The sequence below is a fragment of the Suncus etruscus genome, chromosome 4, assembly GCF_024139225.1.
Source record: "Suncus etruscus isolate mSunEtr1 chromosome 4, mSunEtr1.pri.cur, whole genome shotgun sequence".
NCBI classification, from domain to species: domain Eukaryota; kingdom Metazoa; phylum Chordata; class Mammalia; order Eulipotyphla; family Soricidae; genus Suncus; species Suncus etruscus.
The window spans coordinates 144,489,113-144,509,901 of NC_064851.1; the positions used below are offsets into that span (position 1 = coordinate 144,489,113).

Sequence of the window (20,789 nt, forward strand, 5' to 3'; positions counted from 1 at the left end):
CCAAACTGAAATATCAGATCAGATAACAGGTCTGAAAAACTCAATAGACGAATTGAAGAACATAATGGATGAGTTTTCCAACAGGTTAACAGCAGCTGAGGATAGAATTAGTGCTTTAGAAGATGAGATGCATAACAACTTTACACAGCAGAAGAGATTAGAAAAAAACCTCAAATCAAATGATCAGACAATGGAAAATTTACTCAAAGAATATGAGAAGATGAAAATAGAAGTCTTTGATAAGCTCAACAGAAACAACTTCAGAATCATTGGAGTTCCAGAGACCCAAGAAGAAAATCTTCAGGAAGAATCAATGGTTAAGAACATCATCACAGAGAAACTACCAGAGCTAAAGAAAACATGTGACCAAATCCTGCATGCCCGAAGAGTACCAGCTAAAAAAGACCCCAGTAGAAACACCCCAAGACACATCCTAGTCACCATGATGAAACCCACCGATAGAGATAGAATACTGCAAGCAGCAAGATCGAAAAGGGAAATTACATTCCACGGAGCATCCTTGAAATTTACAGCAGACCTGTCACCAGAAACACTCAAGGCCAGAAGGCAGTGGTGGGACGTAGTGGCAAAACTCAATGAAATAAATGCTTCGCCAAGAATATTGCACCCAGCAAAACTAAGTTTCAGGTTTGACGGATGTATACACGGCTTCACAGATAAACAACAGCTCAAAATCTTTGCAGACTCAAAACCAGCCTTAAAAGAAAAACTGAAAGATCTACTCTAAAAACAAGACAGAACAAAAAACACACCAAACTTCTACACAAAGATGGCAATAAATCCCATGACAATTATTTCTCTCAATGTCAATGGACTAAATGCACCAGTTAAGAGGCACAGAGTGGCGAAATGGATCAAAAAACTGAAGCCAACCTTCTGCTGTCTACAAGAAACACACCTGAATAGTCAGAATAAACATAGACTCAAAATCAAAGGCTGGAGGAAAATCATTCAAGCAAACAACACCCTTAAAAAAGCGGGGGTGGCCATACTAATATCAGATGACACAAACTTTATACTCAGAAAAATTGTAAGGGACAAAGATGGATATTATGTACTAATCAAGGGATTTGTACAGCAAGAAGAAATCACTCTCCTAAACATATACGCACCGAATGAGGGTCCAGCAAAGTATTTAATACAATTGTTGACAAATCTGAAGAAGGATATCAATAATAACACAATAATTGTGGGAGACCTCAACACAGGCTTGTCAACACTTGATAGGTCAACCAAATGGAAACCCAACAAAAATATACTAGACCTGCAAAAAGAAATGGATGAAAGAGGCCTAGTAGATATATATAGGGCACTCTATCCTCAGAAACCTGGATACACATTCTTTTCCAATGTACATGGATCATTCTCCAGGATAGATCATGTGCTGGCACATAAAACATACCTCCATAAAATAAAAAAGATAGACATTTTGCAGGCTGCCTTTGCTGACCACAAGGCTCTGAAGTTAGATGTGAACTGCAAAGGGACACAGAAGAAAAAATTTAACACCTGGAAGTTAAACAGCCTCATACTCAATAACCAGTGGGTCCGAGATGAAATCAAGGAGGAAATCAAAAGGTTCCTGGAAACAAATGACAATAAAGACACAAACTATCAGAACTTATGGGACACAGCAAAAGCAGTACTGAGAGGAAAATTTATAGCTTTGCAAGCACACATCAGGAAGGAAGAAGGAGCTTACCTGAGTAGCTTAATGACACAGCTAATAGAACTAGAAAGTGCTCAACAAAAGGACCCAAAAATAGGGAGACAGAAGGAAATAACAAAGCTGAGAGCAGAAATCAACGAAGTGGAAACCCAAAAAACAATCCGAAAGATCAACGAAAGCAGAAGTTGGTTCTTTGAAAAAATAAACAAGATTGATAGACCATTGGCAAAACTCACAAAGCAAAAGAAAGAGAGAAACTTGATAACGCGTATTAGAAATGAGAAGGGGGAGATCACTACAGATACTGCAGAGATTCAAAGGGTATTCAGAGAATACTTTGAGAAACTCTATGCCACTAAATATGAGAACCTGGAAGAAATGGATAAATTTCTGAACTCATATAACCTTCCACGGTTGAATAAAGAAGAGGTAGCATATCTAAACACCCCCATCACTATTGAGGAAATTAAAACTGTAATCAAAAATTTACCCAAAAACAAAAGCCCAGGCCCTGATGGATTCACGAATGAATTCTTTCAAACCTTTCAAGAGGAACTACTACCAATTCTGGCCAGGCTCTTTTATGAAATCGAAAAAACAGGAATACTTCCAAATAGCTTTTATGAAGCCAACATCACCTTAATACCAAAACCTGATAGAGATGCTGCCAAAAAAGAAAATTACAGACCAATATCCCTGATGAACACAGATGCAAAGATCCTCAACAAAATCCTGGCGAACAGGATCCAGTGCCTCATCAAGAAGATCATTCACTTTGATCAAGTAGGTTTCATCCCAGGAATGCAAGGATGGTTTAACATCCGTAAATCTATTAATATAATACACAACATAAACAACAACAAAAATAAAAATCACATGGTCATATCAATAGATGCAGAAAAAGCATTTGATAAGGTTCAACACCCATTCTTGATTAAAACTCTCAGCAAGATAGGAATAAAAGGAACCTTTCTCAATATAGTCAAAGCCATCTACCAGAAGCCAGTGGCAAATATTATCCTCAATGGAGAAAAACTAAAATCCTTTCCTCTAAATTCTGGTACAAGACAAGGCTGTCCTCTCTCACCACTCCTATTCAACATAGCACTGGAAGTACTTGCTATAGCGATTAGGCAAGAAAAAGATATCAAGGGAATTCAGATAGGAAAGGAAGAAGTCAAGCTCTCACTGTTTGCAGATGACATGATACTCTACTTAGAAAACCCTAAAGACTCTACCAAAAAGCTTCTAGAAATAATAGATTTGTATAGCAAAGTGGCAGGATACAAAATTAACACACAAAAATCAATGGCCTTTTTATACACGAATAATGATAGGGAAGAAATGGACATTAAGAGAACAATCCCATTCACATTAGTTCCACACAAACTCAAATATCTTGGAGTCAACCTGACTAAAGATGTGAAGGATCTATACAAAGAAAACTACAAAACACTGCTCCAAGAAATAAGAGAGGACACGCGGAAATGGAAACACATACCATGCTCATGGATTGGCAGGATCAACATCATTAAAATGGCAATACTTCCAAAAGCATTGTACAGATTTAACGCGATTCCTCTAAAGATACCCATGACATTTTTCAAAGAAGTGGATCAAATACTTCTGAAATTCATCTGGAACAACAAACAACCTCGAATAGCTAAAGCACTCCTTGGGAAAAGGAATATGGGAGGCATTACTTTCCCCAATTTTAAGTTGTATTACAAAGCAACAGTTATAAAAACAGCATGGTATTGGAATAAAAACAGACCCTCAGATCAGTGGAATAGGCTTGAGTACTCAGAGAAGGTTCCTCAGACATATAACCACCTTGTTTTTGATAAAGGAGCAAAAAATCCTAAATGGAGCAGGGAAAGCCTATTCAACAAGTGGTGTTGGCACAACTGGTTAACCACTTGCAAAAAAGCGAACTCAGACCCCCAGCTAACACCATATACAAAGGTAAAATCCAAATGGATTAAAGACCTTGATATCAGAACTGAAACTATAAGGTATATAGAACAACATGTAGGTGAAACACTCCAGGACATTGAGACTAAAGGCATCTTTAAGGAGGAGACAGCACTTTCCAAGCAAGTGGAAGCAGAGATAAACAGATGGGACTATATTAAGCTGAAAAGCTTCTGCATCTCAAAGGAAATAGCGCCCAGAATACAAAGGCCACCCACTGAGTGGGAGAAATTATTCACCCAATACACATCAGATAAAGGGCTAATATCCAAAATTTACAAGGTACTGACAGAACTATACAAGAAAAAAACAACTAACCCCATCAAAAAATGGGGAGAAGAAATGAACAGACACTTTGAAAAAGAAGAAAGGCAAATGGCCAAAAGGCACATGAAAAGATGTTCAACATCACTAATCGTCAGGGAGATGCAAATCAAAACTACTATGAGGTACCACCTCACGCCACTGAGATTGGCACACATCACAAGAAAGGAAAACAAGCAGTGCTGGCGGGGATGTGGAGAGAAAGGAACTCTTTTTCACTGCTGGTGGGAATGCCGTCTAGTACAACCTTTATGGAAAGCGATATGGAGATTCCTTCACAAACTGGAAATTGAGCTTCCATACGATCCAGCTATACCACTCCTAGGAATATACCCAAGAAACACAAAAATACAATACAAAAAACCCTTCCTTACTCCTATATTCATTGCAGCGCTATTTACAATAGCCAGACTCTGGAAACAACCAAGATGCCCTTCAACAGATGAGTGGCTGAAGAAACTGTGGTACATATACACAATGGAATACTATGCAGCCATCAGGAGAGATGAAGTCATGAAATTTTCCAATACATGGATGTACATGGAATCTATTATGCTGAGTGAAGTAAGTCAGAGGGAGAGAGAAAGACGCAGAATGGTTTCACTCATCTATGGGCTTTAAGAAAAATGAAGGACATTTTTAACAATATCTCAGAGACAAGAGAGATGAGGGCTGGTAGGTGCAGCTCAGGACATGCAGCTCATCACATAGAGTGATGAGTGCAGTTGCAGAGATGACTACACTGAAAACTATCATAAAATGTGAATGAATGAGGGAAGTAGAAAGCCTGTCTCGAGTACAGGTGTAGGGGGGTGGGGAGGAGGGAGATCTGGGAAATTGGTGGTGGGAATGTTACACCGGTGAAGGGGGGGTGCTCTTTACATGACTGTAATCATACAACTATAATCATGTTTGTAATCACGGTGTTTAAATAAAGATATAAAAAAAAAAAAAAAAAAAAAAAAAAAAAAAAAAAAAAGATCCATAATATTTTCAATTAATTAATATCATTATTTTGAAGTGTTCTTATTATATATCGATTCATTATTTAAAAAAATATTAACATTAGTCTAATAAAGATAGAGTTTACTAGAGTTAGGCCATTATTAAACATAAGTAGGTTTTGAGAAGATTTTATTAAGAACCTGAATGTTTATTCATTACACTTTGACATTTATTAGTGGTTTTGTGATTTGACTAATTTGTATAAATATTGTAAGTAGAGAGGCTTATATTTAATTTTAATTTCTTGATGTTGTGCATGTACTTTTTAAAAGATGGATTATTTGAATATTTAGGGCATCTGAAAAAATACTTACTAATAAAACTTAGAATCATTAAAAAATAAAAATATAAACTAAAGTAGGTTTTGATGAGCTATGATGAGTATGGAAGATATAGGAAGGATAAAAAGCCAAAGGATGCAAAGTTGTCTTTTGTAGGATCATAAATGTAGTGACCTAATATACAACAATATTTAATACAGTCTATTAATTATAAAATAGTAATAATTTCACTATATTTCAGAAATAAGATAACATATATACATTTTAAAGGGTGGAGTTTGTAATATCTAGTGTAAATTAAAGGATAATTTAAATATCAGAGCTGTAAAGATTGACTGAGAGGTCTAAATAATTTACTAAATGACTATTGATTGGACACACAAAAAAAGTCATTCAAAGAGTGGATAATGGCAATCAAAATATAACACATATAGAAAACAAAAATGACAATAGGGGTGTGAGAGAGACAGTACAAATTTAGGTCTATAGTCTAGTTACAAATATGACTGAGATCCTGGTTTAAATGCTGACACTGCCAGGTGTAACCCTAACATCACCAAACCAATAAATAAATGGCAAGTAAATCCAACCTTATAAATAATTATATTGAATACAAATGCATGAAAAATTAAAATCAAACATCACAGAATAGTTAATATGAGTTTCTATAAGAAAAAATTTTATAAGAAGTTATATATGAAACATACTTTAAATTCAAAGTCCCAGAGAGATTCAAAGTTAAAGAATGAAGAAGATATTAGAGGAGCTCTGAAATGACTTGATTAAAATAGTAATAAAAGTTTTTTATTTTAAGTATCTATGTTTATAAAAATATGGAAAGCATTTTCGCAAATATTTAAACATATTAAAATCTAGTTGTATTATTTGCAAGTTCAAATGCTGCAATATATGTTTAAATTATATTGAGGGATATGGGAATATTGAAATCTGCTGTCGTACAAATCTTGTCATCAGATAAATAAATTAATTTTCATAATGTTCTAATTCAAAATCAAAATGTGTAGTGAAGTTATTATTAGAAATTTTAGTCTCCTTCTTGGTAGTTTATTTCTTGTTCTTTTTAAAGAGGCATTGTAGTATTATAATTAAGTTAGAAAATTTTGCAGCCACATTAAATATATTCTAACTCCAACCCTTGTCAGCAATGTAATCTTATAAAAATTTTCTTAACTTCTATATGCTTCCATGACCTCATATATAAATGAAGAATAATAATGTGTGTATCTCATAGTAGTTTTTTTTTTTTGAGGTATTGCATGTAGAATGTGGAAAACCATACCAGATACAAGGCAAATTTTACATAAACATGGGTTATTTTTATTTAAACTTGGAATGTTCCAAAAGCCTGCTATGGATAAATCATTATCACATCTGCCAGCACATTTCCATGGTGCTGGCACAAAATTTAGAGCTCCTGACTCATGTTGAATCTACATCTGGACATCAAGCCATTTTAGCAGTCAGCATTAGAGAGAGATTGAGTTGCAAAGAGGCAGCACTGAAGGGAAAACCTTACTAACAAGATAAAATGTGCTGAACTCAGCAACTTTGCCACACTGCTGATGAAGGGGAGAGAGCGTAAAATGTGAGAGATGGACAATCAGAGGAAAGTCTGTGTGTTGCATGTAATTTATTGCCTGCTGGAAGACTAGAAATGGGAAACTAGGTCAGCAGGATGACCATATGGCAATTCACCTACCTCAGAAATTCTTTGTAGGAGTAGCTTTGTACCCCATCCCTCTTTTGCCCACTTTTGTTTCTGAACTATTATGCCTAGTCTCCCCAGTGCAAGCAGCATTGATTTAATTCTGAGATGTTTATTTACTAAAATCACTCCTGCAATATCTCCCCAAAACTGATCATTTTCCCCTTTTCTTTTTTTTTAAGAAATATTTATTTGGGCCCGGAGAGATAGCACAGCGGTGTTTGCCTTGCAAGCAGCCGATCCAGGACCAAAGGTGGTTGGTTCAAATCCCGGTGTCCCATATGGTCCCCCGGGCCTGCCAGGAGCTATTTCTGAGCAGACAGCCAGGAGTAACCCCTGAGCACCGCCGGGTGTGGCCCAAAAACCAAAAAAAAAAAAAAAAAAAAAAAAAAAAAAGAAATATTTATTTAAGCACCATGATTACAATCAAGTTTGTAGTTGGGTTTCACCCCTTTCACCAATGCCACATTCCCACCACCCCTTTCACCTTTCTTCGGTCTAGTTAATAAAATGTAATACATTCAACTGAGCATGTTAGGGTGTAGGGTATATTTAACATAAATATTTGCACAGCTGTAACATTAAAGGCTACAGAGTGCCCTTATGACATTATTATGATGTCTACAACAGAGTTAGGTTCAGGTGTTATGAATGAAGATAAGTTGTCTTGTACATCATGGAATGAACAGCAAACAGTTCTTGAATTATTTAGTGAGTTTCAGGTAAGAACATAATTAAAAAAGGAAAAAAAGACAATAGCATATGCTCCAGATAACTGGAAATAAGATACTTGGTAGAAAAGATTTTGAGATCTTTGCTCAATGAGGACTGGATAGGTTAAGGAGAAATTGTTTACTCTGCAGAAGGCTATGATGGTGACCAACTTCAAATAGTTAATTCTGTTAGAATTACAAGGGTAAAACTGGTATCAATGAGAGAAAGTTACAGGGAGAATTGTATGAAGTCTGATAACTCTGAAGTTCTGCAGAGTGAGTCAGCAAGCTAGAGGCCCAGGAGAAATTATAGCAGAGGTTCAGTTTGAAGGTCAGTAGGTTTGTAACCCAGGAAGAGCTGATCTTTCACTTTGTTTCCAGAGGCAGGAAAAAAGATGATGTACTGCTGTGATGACTCTTGGGCAGAAATAAATCTCTTACCTAAGCTGCTGAATCTTTTTTTTTTATTCATTTAGGTATATTCACTGGATGTGACTCACGTAGAATAGAGGGCATTTCTCTATTCAGTTTGATTGCAAATGTTAATGCCATTTTTAAGTCCAAATAGAAAGAACCAAATGCTAGATGACATATCCAGGGACAGCATAACCCCAAGAAAACAGAAACTTACCATCATAAGTGAAAATTGTTTCTATTCAGTTGCATTCCAACTATGGGTACATAGCAAAACAAGCAAATTGTCTCACTTCAGAGATTTAGCTCAAAAGTCAGTTCTTCATAGTTTCTCCCATTCTGTGAGTGGCCTTTGTATCCTAGTCACTATTTCCTTTGAGGTGCAGAAGCTTCTCAGCTTAATATAGTGCCATCTGTTTATCTCAGCTTCCACTTGTTTGGGAGAGTGTTGTTTCCTCCTTGAAGATGCCTTTAGTCTCAATGCCATGGAATGTTTTACCTACTTGTTCTTCTACATGCCTTAGAAAAAAAACTAGCCCCATCAAAAAATGGGGAAAAGAAATAAACAGACATTTTGTCAAAGAAGAAATACAAATGGCCAAAGAAATACAAATGACACGTGAAAAAATGCTCCACATAACCAATCATCAGGGAGATGCAAATCAAAACAACAGTGATGTACCATCTGACACCAGAGACTGGCACACATCACAAAGAATAATCAGTGCTAGGGAAATGTGGGGAGAAAGGAACTCTCGTTCACTGCTGGTGGAAATGCTTTCTGTTGTATATGAAAATATTTCCAGAAGATTATTCAGTGACTGTTGTCCCACCTTGACCATCCAGGTGGAGATGCTGTTGAGAGCCGAATAAATAGTTTGGGAGCAAGGTGTTCAGAGTCTTTTGCCAGAGTTGGCTGACTGGCTCTAGGTGTGTTTTGGAGCTAGCAGTAGACTGACAAAGGACTTTCTTTACCCAACCTTTTACCCCTTAACCCTCCTGTCTGTGTGGATTATTTGCTGCAGATAGATATTACAAAGATCTCCCCCCCAAAAGGGGGGCAAGGGGATGGGAATCAATTTCTCATTCTGGGAGCTCTTTGCGGATACACAACCAACCAATAAAGGAATAAACTGAACCCAACAAATGGGCAACACTGTCTAGTCCAGCCTTTATGGAAAACAATATGAAGATTCCTCAAAAAACTGGAAATTGAGCTTTCATATAATCCAGCTATACAACCTAGGATATACCCTAGGAACACAAAAACACAATACAAAAGTGCCTATATTCACTGCAGCACTAATTACAATAGCAAGATTCTGGAATATAACTACACTGTCTTCTAACATGACAATGGTAGCAAGTGAGAGAAATAGAATGCCTATCTCACATACAGGCAGGGGGTGGAAGAGGAGGGACATAGGAACATTGGTGGTGGGAATGTTGCACTGGTGAAGGGTGTGTTCTTTTTATGACTGAAACCAAACTACAAACATGTTTGTAATTATGATGCTTAAATAAAAATATTAGTTAAAAATAAATATGGAATTCTTTGCAAAAAATGTAGAATCTTAAAAACAGAGAGAAAACCCACATCATGTTTAAAAGTTTCTCTAGTCTCAGAGATCAAGCACAAACATACATGTCATAATTGTCAATGGTGCATAGTACTTTTCAATTACAGTCTAATTTCCCAAAACAAATATAGGAGCAAAAGGAAAATTCTCTAAGAATGAATGAATTTAAAGTTCTTTTACTTTTGGGGGGGAGTCTGATCAAGTATCAGAAAAAAAAAAAGAAAAGAGAAACTGAGAAATGACGTATATTTCAATAAGATTTTCATCTGATCCAAAGCACAGTAAAACTTAACAGTTCTGACAGTACCTAAGTTTGCATTTAATCTTCATTTCTCTATTTCTCATCAGCTGTGCATGCAGATGCTGAAATCGTGTTTGTTTATCATGGGGCCAAGAAGATTTATGGTTGGGTGCATGTTCTGCTGTCTTTCCCACTCTCTTGGCACAGCTCTTGAGCTGCACAGCATGGGAGACACTTAAACATGTTTAATAGGGAAGATGGTCCCACATGCTCCCTGTAGTTTTCATCTGGTTATTTTTCAGCTTGTGCTTTGGTTGGAGTTAAAGTAATTACAAAGTTATTATTTGTCATTTCCATTATCTTTCAGGTCAGAAAGACATCTGTTGGAATTTAGCATCATCTGTCATTTTTGCCAGCTGGTGGTCAGCACCTGAGTGGACTTAAATAATGAGGGAACGAAATAACTGCATGTGCTTATAGGCGACCAGGGTGTATGTGATGTGGTGTCTATGTACCTTTACTCACATGTATGTGTGTGTATACACACACCTGGGAAAGAATTCATTCTTGTTTTAAAGTCTCAGGAAGTCAGCCTTATAGTAATGATTTCTGATAAAGAAACATGGAATGTGTATGTCTATAACATTCTCAAGTTACCAATATGAAGAAATATAGAAGAGTTAGATGAAGTATTTGGAGATCCCTTATTCAGGGGACATTTATTTTCTTCCCTATCACATCACATATAGTTCTTTATATAGAGTGAGAAGACCATCGAGGGTTGGAAAATTCTATCATTTAATGAAGACTATATTCTGCATATAATTTAGTGCTAGTTTCTTGAATCAGTAAATGTCTTAAAGTTTACAAATCAATTTACTTTTCAGCTCTTACTATTTTAGTAAAGGGCAAAAGTGGAAATATTGTCAGCTTTGTAGGCCATATAATCTTAGATTTGTATGCCATATAAAACTCTACTCTTGAGGACTAAAGCTGTCATAACCAATTGTGCTCTAAGTTTCCCCCTAAATTTATTGGCCATGGGATTGAGATATTTCATCCTGTAAAGAGAGAAAGACAGAGAGAAGAGGTAGGGACATAGAGAGAGAGACAGAGATACAAAGAGAATAAAAATCTTAAGCCAAACTATTAGATTTCTTTGTCATTGTTTTTATTACTTCATTATTTTACTTGAACTACAAACTTACTCACTTTCCCAAAGTTCCCACCTACTAAAGCATGCAAATTTTATTTTATATTATATTCTACAAATTCAATTTTGCTTTATACACGAGAAATTTGTTTATATATTATCTTTTACTCTTATGAAAATGAGTGACATTTAAATTTCTTGAGTAATTAGAACATAGTTTTAATCTAAGCAGTAACCACAAACAGATATTTTTAAATCACACCATTCATCAAGTGGGAAACAAATAGTTGTGGAGTGTGTTGGTAGTCCACATTTCTTTTAGATTGGAAGAAACCTAAACCTTAAAATAATAATCAATATTTGCAGCTCTGTGAATTTATTTTAAATGTCAACTCAGAGAATGAACATGCCAAACCAAAGACCATTGTTGAGCCTTTGGTATCTAAAGCAGTTGCCAGGTTTTATAGTGCAGAGAGTGACTTTGAGCTCAGTTTTTATAGATGTCTTTAACTTTTCTCAGATGTTGCTTTTCACTGGGTAAGTGTAAGGTATTTTATTCTATTTTTGTAGATTTGTTCTGCCAGAGAAGTTCTTAAGAGGCATAGGAATTAAGGATTTGATTAAACTTTTAATAGCTATTAAATAAAACCAAAGAATTGTCCTTGCATGTTAAAATTAGAAGAAAAGAATGAAAAAGATATTAAACTTTGATGAAACTCAACAATAAAGTAAGAGACTGAAAAGATAGCTTAAAGTGATAAGTGCAAACTTTGCATGCAGGAGGTCTGGGTTCAATTCCCAGCTTTGTAGGAAACCCTAAGCTCAGCCAGGTGTAACTCTTGCACACAGAACAGGTAGTCACATCTGAATGTCACCAAGTGTAGTCTAAAACAAAAAAAAAGAAAAAGGGGGGAGAGAAGAAAGCTAAGTGTGAACTACTTTAAACTTTGCAGTTAAAGATTAGTTCAGTAAAAATTTGGTTCTGAGGATGTTTTTCTAAAACAGAAAAATCAAGATATATAGAACAAGATGAGTGCCCTTTATCTGATTACCACTAATAAATATGTATATAAGATCTCATTTATCAGGTCTGGATGAATGCTTGGACACACTAATTGGAAATATTTCTCCAACATCTTCATATATATCATAAACTTCACAAACTTAACTACTTTCCATGGAAATCATGGACAGACTAAAATGCTTTATAAAAACATTCTTTTTATTAGGATTAGTAATTACTTGCTTTAATTAGAATATAGTGGCCAGTTGGTATCTAAACAAGATTTAATACCCTACATCACATATGTCCTCTTAAAAATGTCCAGATATAATTCTGGAGGCTCCAGCTTATCATTGGGAGTTGCTCTGGAGGCACCCAACACTGTTAGGGTAGCAGGGCAATCTCTAGCACCTATCAGAGCAGTCTTTCATCCTCAGGTCCTATCACTTAATTTTAGTACAGTTAGCTGAGTATTAGCCATAATTTCCTCCAGAACTCCTCTAACATACACTTAGGAGTGGTACAACCAATAATTAGATACAATATAAATAGTTTATGTATATATCTCAGAAGAAAATTGAAGAACTATGGGGCCAGTGAGGTGGCGCTAAAGGTAAGGTGTCTATCTGCCTTGCAAGCACTAGCCAAGGAAGGACCGCGGTTCGATCCTTTGGTGTCCCATATGGTCTCCCCAAGCCAGGGACAATTTCTGAGCACTTAGCCGGAAGTAACTTCTGAGCATCAAATGGATGTGGCCCCAAAAAACAAAACAAAAGAAGAAAAAAAAGAAAATTGAAGAACTATATGCATTTGTGCATTTAAAATTCCCTTAATAAACTCATCACATCTATTTACTCAATAGTATTAACTTGATTTAGTAAAAACCCCACATAAATTGACTTCTTATTAAGTGATCTTGGCTATACATCTATTATTGTGCATTCTAATAAATTACCTCCATATTTATTTATTAATGAGTGCATAAATATGTAAATAAAAAGATGATCATTCATATCAAAGACAGGCTTTGCCTGAATTAAAATTTGGTCTAGCAATAGGTTAATTGCTATGGTAAAGTATGGTAATTGGCATAACATGAATGTAATTGTAATATGATTACAATTGCAATTGTAATCAGATATAAAACATCAAGTTAAAATAATATCATCTAAAAATATTTGACATTTTGAGTGTTAACAATTTGCATAAATTTTCAAAAGTATATAAAACACTTTCATACACCAAAATTGGTCTAAATGGCAAGTTTTATTACAGTATTTTTGAAATAATGTTTATTTTCTTACTATTACAACAGGTTTCTATTATGTAAATCGTTTTGCTTATTAAAGATAGACCTGCACATATTCATCCCATGTATCTGCATGACTTTAAAGAAGCATCTCTAAAAGGGAATGGGCAAACTGATGAAGATTTTAGAATGATAAGCCATTCACATAAATATATCAGACTAAAATTTCTGAGAATAAAAAGACACAACTCATATTTTTGTAGTCTACACTGTACCTTGCTTGGCAAAATGACCCTTTATTGTTTCCATGGTCATTATTAAGATTTCCCCTGTTATTATTAGGGAGCTTTCATCTTATTCATGGCAGGACTTCAAAGTCCTATCTTAATAAAAATGTATGTAACTTCATGACATTTGGAATAACATAGGACAAAAGACATCTTTCATTCAAATGCCCAAAATGTCTGCATGCTAGGAATGTGAGAGAAAAGGCAGAGTGGCATAATTGAAAAATTAGTAACCCTGCCATAAAGATAGTTATTTTCCAGTGTCAGCTCTGCTGATAGTAACTTCTGGATCTGTGTAAATCCATGACTTCTCTCAGTTTTAGTTTATAACATACAAAATGTCATGGTTCAGATCTTGGTTTCTAGTGATATTATTCAAAAAGATGAAACCAGACCACTTAGAAAAATTATCTGATTAGACAACTGAAGGTGACTATAGGATATCTTATAGTACCTAAAGCAATGAGCTCAAATACTAGAAAGATAGTTTTAAGGGTTGGAATGATGCTGTGCATGTGGGAGTCCTGGTTTTAATTCCTGGCATTGTCTGGTTCACGGAACACTTCTATGAGCAACTTCTGAGCACAAGAAGAGAATAACCAGTAAACAACCTTGTATGGCCCAAAATAAAGACTTCAATTAACAGTAAGAGGCCCTGAAAAAGATTGCATGTCTTCAGACAGTTGCTTTGCACACTACTGACCCAACTTTGAATTTCAGCACCATTTATGATTTCCCTAAGCATTTCTAGGAGTGATCCTTAAGCAAAGAATTAGGACTATACCCTGAGCACCACCAGGTGTTCTCCAAAATCCCCCACCAAAGGAAACAGTATGATAAAATATGGGAACCTTTTGAAGGAGCCCCTAATGGCTGAAGTCAGATGAATTTAAATGGCAAAAATTGCATTGGATTATAATTCAAAGTATAAAATGTCCATCCATGAATTGATGCTATAAAAAAAACTAAATAAGTAGGGAATGGGGAGTAAGAGACAAACCTTTAATATGGGCATTTTAAAATAATTTATAGAGTTTATTCTCTAAGAAGGTGGAATTTAAGGGGCTATAACAACTACATGCAAATAATCAAAAGAAATCTTAGAACGGAAAAGGGAGGGGAATGAAACAATAAAATTTAAACTCAGTCTCCCACTACCACAAATTATGCATTGGAGTTTCCCAGGAAATTGCAGGGGTCAGCACATCCAGAATGCAATGGAAAAGTCTCACCTGGGAAAAACCAGCTTTGTGATCATGGTATCTCCCTTGCCAGGTAACTATGTGTAAAAGCTTCTTAATCTTCCAAAGCCCTCACCCTGAGAAGTGCAAAGACTTTTAGTAGTTAACACATGTACCTACATTAAAAATTTAGCAAAATTCTTAAATTGTTATAGCTGCTTATCTGTACTCATAAATAACTAAGAGTAGCTATAAAAAAGAAGCAAAAACAAATCCATTTTTCATACTGTTTATTCAGATTTTGACACTTAAATAGCTTACTCTATAGGGGAGTGTTCTCTCTTTGTTAAACTACGAATTTCTTTTAATAATATGATAGTGACTTCAAGGGTTAAATTGTGGCAACAGAAATAAATTTTGCCTCAATACAGAAAATCAAATATGGGGAAAGGCTTCTCATACAAGCAAACAAAATGAAAAATGTATGCCATGAAACTTTTCCATTTGTAAATGATTATAAATAGAAAGAATTTTTGAGGCTATAAATTTAGAAGTATAATTTGACTTTGGACATCTTCCAACATTTCTAATTTCTTTTGGTGGTTTTGCTTTGTGACATTCCATTGTGCTGTCTTTCCTTGTCATCACTATATCCACATGGATCTCTAATTTCTCTACTCCAGGGCATGTTTAGCCAAACCCTGTCTTCCCCTGAAATATTACAAGGATGAATAAGTCACGAACTGTCAGGGGTCTTGTGACATACAACTATTTATATATGAGGATATTATTGAAATTTTTACCACCTGGTTGGTGAAAGCCAAAATCCCAGAGCAGCAGTCACATTTGCCATTCATGTCAAATAGATTGAAAAGCAATGCCCAGTGAAGCAGGACACATTGACTATAAAAGAGTAAAAGAAATATACACAATTTTTCCCTAGTCTCAAAACAATTCTATGTAATGTTAAAACAGATAAATAAGGATCTTGAATGCACATATTCAATTATTAATTTTTATATATTCCTTACAATAATATTTTTGTTGTGGTTTTGCATTATTTTGTTTTGAGTTAATACCTTCATTTCATAGATTTGTTCAATTATAGTTTACTAGATCTAAACTGGTTATAAGACTAATTGTAATTTACTTTAATATCATCTTCATTGTTTGTTTGTTTTCTTATAAAACACTTCTATTTGGGGACTGGAAAGAGTACAGCTGGTAGGTTTGATCCCCAGCACTCCAAATTCTGCCAAGATTGAGCCCTGAGCACGGAACAACCACTGAACACCTTCGGGTATTACTCAAAAAGAAAAAAAAAAAGAGCCACCTCTCTATATTTGGAGGCAGACAGCAGTACAGCAGGTAGGGTTCTTAATTTGTACATAGTTGACCTGAGATCTATAGTCACATGCACCATCTGGTCCCCAAACTTTACCAGCACTGATACCTGAATACAGAGCTAGTAGTAAGACCTATGTAAGACCTGCTGGATATGGCAAAAAAAAAAAAGTTCACTCTATTTTATAAAAAAATTTTTTTAAGAAGTATCAAATGTCTTTAAAATTCTTATTATTAGCCTTAATTTTTTTAAATATGGAACACTTCACGAATTTGCATGTCATCCTTGCGCAGGGGCCATGCCAATCTTCTCTGTATCATTCCAATTTTAGTATATGTGCTGCCGAAGCAAGCACCTTAATTTATTCTTAAATGTATAACTCTATGTTAAAGATTTCTTCTTCACACTATAATCAGAATTGCTAAGGTATTGACAATAAAATTGTATAGGTTTAAATCATAAAATCAGCACTTTTAATATGTTTAATTTACTTTATCTTAAGATTTTATATTTGCTACTATATACATGCCTGCATGTAGATGTGTTGTGGGCATTTTAAGTGCTAGAGAATTGAATTCACATAATTTTTCTTTTCATTTTGATTTTCTGATGTTTTTGTGCTGTGATGATTAAGGTGTAATCACTGTAAGAGCATTAATCAGCAGAATTTATTTTTATGGATAAAGTTTCCATCTTTTTCCCCGCTACAGATTTCAATGATATACCCACCCACTGTGTGTGTGTATGTGTGTGTGTGTGTGTGTGTGTGTGTGTGTGTGTGATATTTAAAGCAAAAGTTAAAGCAATAATAGTTTGTAATGATGGTCTCAGCTGTTCTGGAATAATAAGGATTTCAAACAGTTTCCTGATTTTTGTTTTACTACTGATAACATTTAAACTCAACAATAAAGCCAACTAAAACTATTTTTTTAATTCCCATTCCACAGTAATCAATCTGATGCATTTAAATCCAAGTTTCTCCCAATCATGCACATTGTGCTATTAATGCTTCTCAAAACCTCTCTTGGAGTCATGCCTACAATACTTCCTTGTCATTTCCATCATAATAATGATGTCACTATTTGAAAGTTTTCAGGAAGAAAACTTGCTAAAATTTGTGCTGGTTCCTTTTTTTTTTTTTTTTGCTTTTGTTGGTTTCATTACTGTATTGTCATTGTTGTTTCCTTTCTTCTTCTGTGCTCCGCTTTGACTTTTTTTCAGAAGCGTGATTATTGTGTGGTGCATGTGTCTATTGCTGCAGTGTTCATTGGATTTCTAGTTTGATTTTTCTTTTTGTATTGTTGTGGTGATCCTCATCCTCTTTCCCTTTCTTCGTCTCAAAACTGATGTTTAGTTCCTCAAGAAGGACTTTGCCCACTTTTGACCTATGGCATTTTTACCCCATTCTATTTCTTTCTTTTTTGTTTTGTTTTGTTTTTCTTCTTTCTTTTTTTCAAACAGAACCACCTAACTGGTAACCATATCGCTCTGCCCTCAAATTGAGAGGGAAATAACAGAGGGTACCAAGTCCAAATAACTGTCTGATCATTAAATAGTAATAAAAATGATCAGACTTTATCACCAAACCCAAAGCCAACGACAACAGAATCGATACCCAAGCTACAACAAGCTAGATACAGAGGGGATCACTTATACTAGCAGCCCAGGGGTGTGGGGGTGGTAAGGGAGGAGAGTATCGGAGGCATGCTGGGAATGGGAAGGAGGGAGGTCAACTTTGGAGGTGGGAATTCCCCTGATTCAGTGTTAATATGTACCTAAAATATTACTATGAAAGATATGTAATCCACTTTGATCAAAAACAAAAAAGATAAAAAATAAAATAAATATTTAAAATAAAAACAAAACAAAAAAAGAAAACTTGCTCTCTCAGATAAAGATGCCCTTCACTCAGGTATTTTGTTATAGTGAGAAGTTCTGTTATTAAATACTAGAAAATTAGAAATGATAGGCGACAGTGGGATGTACAATACCTTACGATTATTAGATTGCTGTTGATTCCCTTCTTCAGATTTAACAGTTACTTTAAATAGTTTGATATTCCTTCTTTTGATGTGTAAATGTTGAGTATTGCAGTACTCAGGGGTTACTCCTGGATCTACACACAAAAATTGCTCCTGGCAGGCTCTGGGGACCATATTGGATGCTGGAATTTGAACCACGGTCCTTGTGCATGCAAGGCAAACACCCTATCTCCATGCTGTCTTGCCTGCCGATCTCTTAAAGTTTTAATTCATTATTCATTGTACAATATATATTTCTAACTTTGGTACCGTTTCATGTCATCAAGTTAAAAATATTAATCACTATTTTTGCCATTTTTTCTTGATTTATAAGGTCTATCATTTTTCAGATTTAATTTGCATTTGATTCAAAGATTTTTGAAATTTAATTTTGAGATTTGAATTTGATTTATACTACATATAAATATATGTAAATAGTCAATAAATTAAAACAGGATTTTAAATGTTAATATTTAAATTATTAACACAGACAAATGAGTTACTTATCTAAATCTACTCGCTACATCTTGTTCTTTTATAACAAGATTGAAATGCTGGTCATGCAAATGATGATGACAATGATGATGCTAAAACTCAGGGCTCGAGCAATAGCACAGCTGTAGAGCATTTGCCTTGCATGAAGCAGACCAGGGATGGATCTAGGTTCAATACCAGGCATCCCCTGTGATTTCCCAAGACTGCCAGGAGTGATTTCTGAGTGCCAAGCCAGGAGTATCCCCTGAGTGCCTCCAGGTGTTTTCATAAAACAAACAAACAAACAAAAAAACAGTATGAAATGAAAAACAAAATAATACATGATTGACTTAATCTTTATTTCAATCTCAGAAGCTACATAACAAGAAGAAAGATTATTCTTTGAAATTGACTCAGGAAATCTTTGTGTTTCTTTATTCCAAAATAAATTTTATCTCAAAAGGAATGCAGAGAAGTCAAGTATAACTGTTTTGTGCTATATTCCTTCATTTCTCTCTTTAACCATTTAATATTCATTTTTTTCTTATGTCACTCTGATTATCAACACCACCATATATTTCAACTTTCTTATATAGATATATTTTAATCATAATTAATTTTATTGCCATAATCTACATAACCTAGCAGTAATTGTTCAAATTTTACAAAAGAAAGAAAAAACTTGGACTGATAATAAAATAATATCTACTACAGAAATTTAGGCAGTCATGACATATACCTATGATTCTGTGATCATAATTATGGTCACAGAAGTGTTTAATTCATTCATTCTTTTTTAAAGTTTTTTGTTTCTTTGTTGTTGTTGTTGTTGTTGTTGTTTTATCACACCCAGCAGCACTCAGGGATTACTCCTGTCTTTGTGCTCAGAAGTAGCCCCTGGCAGGATCCTGGGACCATATGAGATGCCAGGAATCGAACCCAGGTCTGTTCTCAGTTGCCTGAGTGCAAGGCAAAAGCCCTACCACTGTGCTATCTCTTCGGTCCCCTTTATAAAATTTCTAATTGTAGGGTTTTCATTCAGCAGTTCTCAAGGAGTCATGTAGTAGCAAGTATTGTAACCAGGACTTTGTACATACAAAGCATATGCTAGTTGCACTTCAGCTGTGTCCCATATCAGCATTTTTAAATTAATCCTTGCTACTAACATCTATTTGATTAAGATGATTTCATAAATTAGAGAATGTGGCCATATTCTTGTACTAGGTCTATTTGAATATTCCCTCTAAGTTTAATTTTCATACAGTTATATTGTGCTGCTTCTTTATATGGGAGCCACTTTGGCATATAAGTCAATGCTTTCTAATCTTTATTTCACTTAAATTGTAATAAAGAAAACTACTCAGTGCTTCCTAGGACTATGCAGTATGTTCTCAAAAATGCTCTAAAATACTGTATTGCTAAGTGATTGGGAAAAAAGTTGATGCTTGTGTAATGTTCTATTAATATTTACTTGGTCACACTGCAGAAAATCTATGTGATGCTTCACAAGAAATAAAAAATTGTGGGTAGTTAAAAGTACACTTTTGCAAAATTAGAGTGTATCTAATAGAATTCTTTCTCATTGCTTCTTGAAGTTTATAAGATTATCACATACATATAAATTGAGAATATTAATATAGTTTCAAAGGTTCTCAGTTTTAATTTATTTCCTATGAAGTTCAAGAAATATCATTTAGTTACTGATGTGAAGGCTTTAGATGGAAATTGAAACTGTATTTAATTCCTAACTACAGATAGTTTTCAAAAAAATGAAAAGGCTATAATCTTTAACCAAGCTTTTAGCTTTGGGAGGAAAACACAGAATATCAAAGAAAGGAGAAAGTCACTCTAGAAGAATTTTATCAATCTCTGGGGTCATATTAGAATGTACCTAAATCATAGATTCTTATTTTTAAAACCCAGATTACAAAAATTATTTAAATCTAAATTACAGTGGTATGATCATATACTTTAAAGATTATGCTTTCCTAGTATGTCTTATCATCTGACCTCAGATGTTCAAAGGTTTTTTTATTTTTAACGAGGCTGAGATACTTTGTAAACAAAGTAGAGATGCTGATAAAATGCCTAAACTTTGTGACCTTTTATTTCCCCAATCTTAGATTGT

At 34.7% G+C, this 20,789-nt stretch overlaps 2 non-coding genes across 2 annotated transcripts; both read right to left on the reverse strand.

The window, feature by feature from the left end:
- Positions 1-14,755: 14,755 nt before the first annotated feature.
- LOC126008112 (U1 spliceosomal RNA) lies at positions 14,756-14,923 on the reverse strand. Its single transcript, XR_007495511.1, has one exon. It is a non-coding gene; the product is annotated as a U1 spliceosomal RNA (small nuclear RNA).
- A 1,491-nt stretch (positions 14,924-16,414) lies between these two features.
- LOC126008415 (U6 spliceosomal RNA) lies at positions 16,415-16,521 on the reverse strand. The gene has a single exon (XR_007495748.1). It is a non-coding gene; the product is annotated as a U6 spliceosomal RNA (small nuclear RNA).
- Positions 16,522-20,789: the final 4,268 nt, after the last annotated feature.